The sequence below is a fragment of the Helianthus annuus genome, chromosome 6 (genome assembly GCF_002127325.2).
Source record: "Helianthus annuus cultivar XRQ/B chromosome 6, HanXRQr2.0-SUNRISE, whole genome shotgun sequence".
In the NCBI taxonomy this organism is placed as follows: Eukaryota; Viridiplantae; Streptophyta; class Magnoliopsida; order Asterales; family Asteraceae; genus Helianthus; species Helianthus annuus.
The window spans coordinates 40,500,438-40,509,055 of NC_035438.2; positions in this window are offsets into that span (position 1 = coordinate 40,500,438).

An 8,618-nucleotide genomic window follows, 5' to 3' on the forward strand; every position below is an offset into this window, starting at 1 on the left:
TAACCCGTTCGCCTGGCCCCGGCGACTAATCGGTATTATGTAGTAGGGACTTGAGTGATAGAGTTGCGTTTAGTGCCGTTGGTTGCATTCCGTATAAACAGTAATTAACTAAAAGGTCTCCCAATACAAGGGAAGGAAAAGTAAGTTTGTTCCCAGTAACTAGGGAAGGAATGTAAATGGTATCCCCTTTACAAGGGGATAGGGTTGTTCTAGTCTCGTGTCCCAAACCACCGGGACGCATGCTTTTAAGCTGTGAACTCACCTTGGGTTGCTCGGTAGATATTTTTACCCGGTCAAGTATGTTGGTCACCACGTCCTAACATGGTTACCAAATATGGGTCAAGTCGGGTACAAGTAAACACATAGCGAACACGTATGGCAGTACATATAGCAACACGTATGACATGCGAATACACAAACAGTTGGGTTATTGGGTCAGCCCTAAACATACAATCAGCAGCAACAACACGTAGTCCAGTCAACAGAGAGCCCAACAGTCAAAGCCCAATAATACCAAATTAGCCCAGTCGAGACAAGGGTGGTTGCGACTCGCAACCGAGATTACGACTCGCAACCGAGGTCTCGGTTCATCACGTTTTTGGTTACGAGTCGCAACCAGAGGTTACGACTCGCAACTGGCGGTTCCGACTTAGCAGCAGTGGTTACGACTCGCAACCGGATTCGATACGCGTTGATTGCGACTCGCAACCGGGAGATCTCGACAAGACTTGATGTGGTCTCGAGTCGCAACCGAGGGTTCCGACTCGCAACCGCCGTTGCGTGCACCTGAATCCTTCTAGAACCTGTGCAGTGTACTATCCAATGGTATTGCATTTTCATGTAATTTGTGTACTATTCCCACTAACATGTTTTGTTGTCTGAATATACACCAAAACAGATCAAACAAACAGAATTTCAAATATTCATCATGTTCATAACATATTCAAATTGTTCATCAAAATCACCAAATGTTCATCATGTTCTAGACTATCCTTTAACCGACCCAAAACAAGTATTTTCCACCTTTCATTTGCAATAATATCGGCATTTCTAGCAGCCCTACGTTACACACATCCAAAACATTCGAAGCATGCCAAGTTACCCAACTAGATTTCATACTTGATCCTATTTCTAGCATGTATGACACAAGATCATATAAACACATAATATTCACCCTAGCTTATATCTATATCATTTAGTTATTTCAAGTCATGCATTTAACTCACACAACACATTGTTTGATTTATCATAACAATCTATCACCTTTCAAACAAAATAAACCAACATCCAACTACTCAAAATAGTTTGAGCATCAAGAACCATCCTTTTGAGTCAAACAACTATAGTATACTAACCGGTTAGATGTAAGGGTGTGAAGATCCGATGAATCGACTTTCGGGTGGTGATCTTGAGCTCGATCCGGGGGTCTTGGTGTCTCCGGTTGGTTCCGAGTAGGAAGAGGAGATGAGAGGAGGTTGATGATCTTAGGGTTTTAGGGTTTAGTGAGAGGAGATGAGGGTGAAAAATGGAAAAAGGGTGTGAGGGTTGGGTTATATAGGATCTCGAGTTGGGGCTAGGGGGTTCCGGGTTGGGTTCTCGGTCACAAGGCCCTAACCGGCCCAACTGCTACTGTTCACTCGAGACCGAGCATGTCTCGAGTCGGGTTGAGGTTTCGGCTCTAATATATAACACACGCATATATATCTATATACACATATACATAGACACACATAACATGTAACACAATAGTTCAAATTTTCATTTAATAAACACATATATACGTAAGTTACATCAAAAGGTTTCCCGGGAAAATCCGAAGTGTCACATTATCCCCAAGTTTTAGGAACTTTCGTCCCGAAAGTTAAGGCAGCCACTGTCAAGCTAGCGTAAGTGAAAGCGTTTCAACGGGGTGTCACATCATCCCCCCGTTAGTTTGGAATTTCGTCCCGAAATTCGGCTGTAGCTTCATCTGGTCTTCCCGCTCCCAGGTATACTCTGGGCCACGTCGCGAGTTCCAACGGACTCGTACAAGAGGTATCTGGCTGCGTTTGAGGATTTTGATCTCTCGATCAGTGATCTCAATCGGTTCCTCAGTAAAGTGTAGCTGTTCATCAATAGTTAGCTCCTTGAAAGGAATTACGAGCGTTTCATCTGATAGACACTTCTTCAGATTAGATATATGAAATACGTTATGTACCGCACTCAGTTCTTCAGGCAGGTTCAATCTATAAGCAACCTTACCAATTTTCTCGGTAATTTCGAATGGTCCGATGTATCGCGGATTAAGCTTGCCCCGTTTACCAAAGCGAACCACACCCTTCCAGGGTGAGACTTTAAGTAGAACCCGGTCGCCGACCTGGAATTCCAATGGTTTCCTACGCTTATCAGCGTAACTCTTCTGACGGTCACGAGCTGCCGCCATGCGTTGTCTGATCTGGGCAATCTTTTCCGTTGTATCTACTACCATCTCTGGGCCCGTGATTTGACTATCACCGATTTCTGCCCAGCAGAGAGGTGACCGGCATTTACGACCGTACAATGCCTCAAAAGGTGCTGCCTGAATACTAGTGTGGTAGCTGTTGTTGTAGGAGAACTCTACTAACGGTAGATGCTTCTCCCAGTTTTTGCCAAAATCGATCACACACGCTCTAAGCATGTCTTCTAGGGTTTGGATGGTGCGTTCGGACTGTCCCTCCGTTTGCGGGTGATAAGCAGTGCTCATGTCCAAACGTGAGCCAAAGGATTTGTGCATAGCTTGCCACAATTCCGAAGTAAAACGAGCGTCTCGGTCGGAAATAATCGAGGTTGGCACTCCGTGCCTCGAAACTACTTCCTTTAAGTAAATCTCCGCCAAGGTAGAAAACTTGTCTGTTTCCTTAATGGCCAGAAAGTGTGCGGACTTGGTCAATCGATCTACTATTACCCAAATAGTATCATTTCCGCGTTGAGACCTAGGTAGCCCTGTAACAAAATCCATGGAAATTTGCTCCCATTTCCATTTCGGGATTTCTGGTTGTTGGAGTAGACCTGCTGGCTTCTGGTATTCTATCTTGACTCTTGCGCAAGTCAAACATTTGCTGACGTATGCTGCTATGTGGGCCTTCATGCCAGGCCACCAATATGTAGTCTTCAAGTCGTGGTACATCTTGTCCGAACCAGGATGTACGGAGTAGCGGGATTTGTGGGCTTCATCCATCACGAGTTCACGTAAATCTCCATAGAGTGGAACCCAAATGCGCCCTGCTACATAGTAAGCACCACCTTCTTTCTGCTCTAGTCGCTGTCTCGATCCTCGCAGAGACTCAGCCCTGATGTTTTCCAGTTTTAATGCTTCGACCTGAACATGTTGGATCTGTGTAGGGAGGTTAGACTGGATGGTAAGTTGCAATGCTCGCACGCGCTTTGGTATAGTGTCCTTTCGGCTGAGGGCGTCTGCCACGACATTGGCCTTGCCCGGATGGTACTTGATGGCGCATTCGTAGTCATTCAAGAGTTCGACCCATCGACGTTGTCGCATGTTCAATTACTTTTGCCTAAAGATATGCTCGAGACTCCTGTGATCGGTGTAAATAGTGCACTTGGTACCGTACAGGTAATGTCTCCATATCTTAAGAGCAAAAACCACAGCTCCGAGTTCCAAGTCATGCGTTGTGTAGTTTCTTTCGTGTGTCTTGAGTTGTCGTGAGGCGTAGGCAATAACTTTCTCGCGTTGCATTAACACGCAACCGAGTCCATGAATAGACGCATCGCAGTAAACCACAAAGTCGTCAGTGCCTTCAGGCAACGAGAGAATAGGAGCGCTACAGAGGTTATCCTTAAGCCTCTGAAAAGCAGATTCCTGTGCTTCATTCCACTTGTAGACGATGCCTTTCTGAGTAAGAGTCGTGAGGGGTTGTGCAATCTTTGAGAATCCCTGAATGAATCTGCGGTAGTAACCTGCTAATCCCAAGAATTGGCGAACTTCAGTGGGAGTCTTAGGTGTAGGCCAGTTCTTTATTGATTCGATCTTAGCTGGGTCAACATGAATTCCGTTCTTATTAACTACATGGCCGAGGAAATGGACTTCTCGAAGCCAAAAGTCACATTTAGAGAATTTGGCGTACAGCTGCTCGTTGCGAAGGAGTTCCAGAATAAGGCGTAGGTGTTGTTCATGCTCCTCCTGACTCTTCGAATAAATCAGGATGTCATCGATAAACACGATCACGAATTTGTCGAGGTAAGGCTTACATACGCGGTTCATAAGATCCATGAACACTGCCGGCGCGTTGGTCATTCCAAAAGGCATAACGAGAAATTCATAGTGACCATAACGGGTCCTAAACGCAGTCTTGGAAATATCTTCGTCACGTACTCTCAACTGGTGATAACCTGATCGCAGGTCAATCTTAGAATAGTAGCTCGATCCTTGCAGCTGATCGAATAGGTCGTCGATGCGCGGGAGAGGGTAACGATTCTTAATGGTAACCTTGTTCAGCTCACGATAGTCGATGCACATTCGGAACGTGCCATCCTTCTTCTTGACAAAGAGTACTGGGGCTCCCCAGGGTGATGAACTAGGACGGATAAATCCTTTATCCAATAGTTCCTGTAGTTGCGTGGAGAGTTCTTTCAGTTCTGCAGGGGCTAGACGGTACGGTGCACGAGCTATGGGTGCTGCTCCAGGAGCTAGCTCGATTTGGAATTCGACCTGACGGTGGGGAGGGAGTCCAGGTAGTTCCTCAGGAAATACCTCGGGATAATCACGTACTACAGGAAAATCTTCAATCCTCTTTTCCTTTTCGTGGGTGTTGGTGACGAGTGCTAGGATAGCGGTGTGCCCTTTCTGCAAACACTTCTGGGCTTTTAAAAGCGAGATAATGCCTGTGACTTCTCCACCTTTGTTGCCTTGGACGATGAGGGGTTGACCAGAACGACGAGGTATACGAACTGCTTTCTCTTGACAGAGGATCTCAGCGCGATGTTTGGATAACCAATCCATACCAATGACGACGTCAAAGCTTCCAAGTTTGACAGGGAAAAGATCGATACTAAACGTGTGGCCAGACAGTCCTAGTGTGCAGTCGTGGATCATGTGCGTGGCCTCGATGTTTTTACCATTAGCTATCTCGACGATGTGCTTAGAACTTAATAATGCGGGCGGGTGCTTAAGTTTCTTACTAATGCGAAGGGATACATAACTGGCATTGGCACCGGAATCAAATAACACAGAAACATAACGACCATCAAGTAGGAACTTACCCGCCACGACGTTGGGATCGTTCCTTGCTTCTCCAGCTCTGTGACAACTCGTACTTTACCGCCTCGTACATTACGTGTAACCATTGAACTAGTGTGATTACGTGATTATATTAATTGAATGAATGTTGTGTTATATGCATGATGTTTACTATTTGTACATGTATGAATCGGACCGCACAACACTAGACACTTGAACCGCACAAGCTCACAACACCCACACAAGGCCGTTTGGGCCTCATCCTTGTACACGGAACCTTGGGCAGCCCAAGAGAGGGTTCGGCCCACCCCTGCCTTAGCCGATTGACATATGGGAATGTTGTAACCATTCCCCACTTTTTACAAAACTTTAACACACACAACAAACCCTACTTGCTCTCTCTCTCTCTCTCGGCTTGCTTAGGACCCGACGGCACAAGACCATTCGATCATCCTCTTGTTCGGATCACATCTTTTTACTCGTAACCGGTTAGTATGTTATCCATTGATGTGTGTTGTATATGCTCGGCATGTTAATGATGATTTGGTTTGATGTTATGATGCATATATGTGATTCTTATGTGCATGTAAATCGGATTTGTTTCTGGATTGATGTTAACCGAATGCTTGTTAACCGGTTATAGGTTCATAGGTATCGAATGGTATGGCAAATGTGAAACCGAATAGATGTTAACCCGGATATCATGTTCTGTTAGTTTAATTGTTATGAGATAGTTGATTATTAGATGCTTATGTCCAGAATTTCGGATTTGTTCATATGATTGATTGATGTTTATAAAACGGTTTCATGATTGTTAAATTGTTCATATATTTGGTGTTAGGGTTCATAAGGATTAGCGTTGATTTTCCCTGTTTGATCTAAAAAGTTCCCGGATTGAAACTGTTAGTGATTTGAATTTTGGAAACTGATAATTGATGGCATAAATGTGTATAACTGAATTGCATGAAATCAGGAAACCAGTACACACGCACGGTTGCGAGTCGGTACCTCCAATTACGACTCGAAACCTCACTCCGACACAGCAGCACGAGCCGCAATCATGGTTGCGAGTCAGGTTGCGACTCGTAACCAAACCATGATGAGCCGAGACCACCCGTTGCGACTCGTATTCAGCTGTTGCGACTCGAGATCCCCGTTGTGACTCGTAATCCTTGTTGCGACTCGAGATCGCCGGTTGCGACTCGAGACTAGCTGCTCGTACATTGTTTTGGGCTCTCAATGTCACGGGCCCAATCAGTTGGGCCAAATGTTTGGACTTATGATTTGTTATGATATTGGACTGCTTATGGTAATTGGGCCGGGTGATGTTTGGGCCGAACACTTAGATTGTTTATCGGATTGCTGATACGTGTACGTGTTTGCCATGATTATACGTGATACAATATACGTGCTATGTACGAACCTGACTTGTATAATAACCATGATAGGACGTGGTTGACCATTTACTTGCTACCTGTACTCTTTGTGTATCTGCCGAGCAAACCAAGGTGAGTTCACACAGCCAAGGCATGGGATTCCCGGGTTGGGAAATGGGTTGGATATGTTAATATTGAAAGAGTTACTCGTACTTGCGCATTCTCTAGACTATAGACCATCGTCCTCAGGTTAGTCAGGACACGTTACGTAAAGCCTACGTAACCCAGTATTTGCCATTTGTCTCCCGGGTCGGGAGGACACGTTACGTAAAGCCTACGTAACCCAATACCATCTACTGGCTTCCAGGTCGGAAGTCCACGCTGCGTGAAGCCTACGTAGCCCCCACGCGTACCATGTCCTCGGGGAAGGGCACGTCACGTAAAGCCTACGTGACCCTGTACGTTTTCCTGTTCTCGGTAAAGAAGAACACATGGTCGGAAGTTAGTCTAGTAAGTACCGTTAATGAGAAGCCCTCATTAGCCAGGATAAACATGGGAAGCCCCCACCAGTAATATGAACGCAAGGTTTGGGAAGCCCCCACCTTTAGTACACACTAGTATGGGAAGCCCCTACTAGCTAAACTTATGCACTATGTTATGAACTTACTTTCTGTGAACTCGCTCAACTAGTTTGTTGATTATTTGCTGCATGCCTTGCAGGACCTTAGGTACATTACGGAGTTTGCACAGGGAGGAGCAGGTCGTTGTGGGATACGGATCGTGGATAACAATAGAACGTATAACTATTTTGAGATTACATACTATGCTTCCGCTATTTAAACGATGTTTGTTTTGGGACATCAATCATGTCATGATGATTTACATTGATTACTTTTATTATTAAATGCTACGTTTGATATGATTGATGGCTTGATCCTGGTCAGTCACGCTCCCAAGCGGTGGTACTCCGCGGGTGGATTTTGGGGGGTGTGACAGATTGGTATCAGAGCTATTGGTTATAGAGAACTTGGTTTTAATATGGGAAAACGTTTTTATTAAAACCGGACTATAACCAGAACAGTGCTCTCAACGATCCACAACGACGCTTCGCTCCACGTGCAAGACTCGACATCTTAGGTAATAAGGTTATGACTATTGCCTGTTTGCTAGAACTGTTTAGAACTTTGCTCGCATTACGTTTAGATACACATGATACCGTAACATGAGAATCCCTACGTGCTTACACTTTTCTGTCATCGCCCTACTCGCGAACCATTCTTACGTATGCTACTTGTTACAATGAAGATCATGTCTGGACGAATCAACATGACACAAGCCCGGCTAGAGGCTCTCGTTCAAGCTCAAGTTGCTGCGGCAGTTGCAGCAGCTCAAGCAGGTAGTATATCCTGCAGTATAGGCACACACTAGGATCTTTAGATCCTACATTAACTCTCGTATTTAACTTCGTCCTATTCGTACACAATAGGTCAACACGCGCAGCAGCCTGTCTGCACATTCAAGAACTTCATGGACTGTCGTCCAAATTCCTTCAGCGGCACAGAGGGGGCAGTGGGACTTCTCCATTGGTTTGAAAAGCTAGAATCAGTATTCGAAATGTGCGAGTGCCCTGAGGCTCGCAAGGTCAAGTTTGCCACCGGCACTTTGGAAGGGATAGCACTGACTTGGTGGAACGCCCAAGTTCAGATCTTAGGGTTGGCAGCTGCTAACGCCACCCCATGGAACGATTTCAAGGAACTCATCAAGCGTGAGTATTGCACGCGTGAAGATATTCACAAGCTGGAAGACGAGCTGTATAACCTGAAAATGGTTGGATCGGAGATTGAAGCGTATACTAAACGGTCGAATGAGCTGGCCGTGTTATGTCCAACTATGGTGGACCCTCCCTACAAGCGCATTGAGATGTATCTCAAGGGTTTGGCGCCAGAAATTCAGAGCCACGTGACGTCGGCTAATCTCGACAACATACAGGAAATCCAGCGTCTTGCTTATCGCATCACCGATCAGGC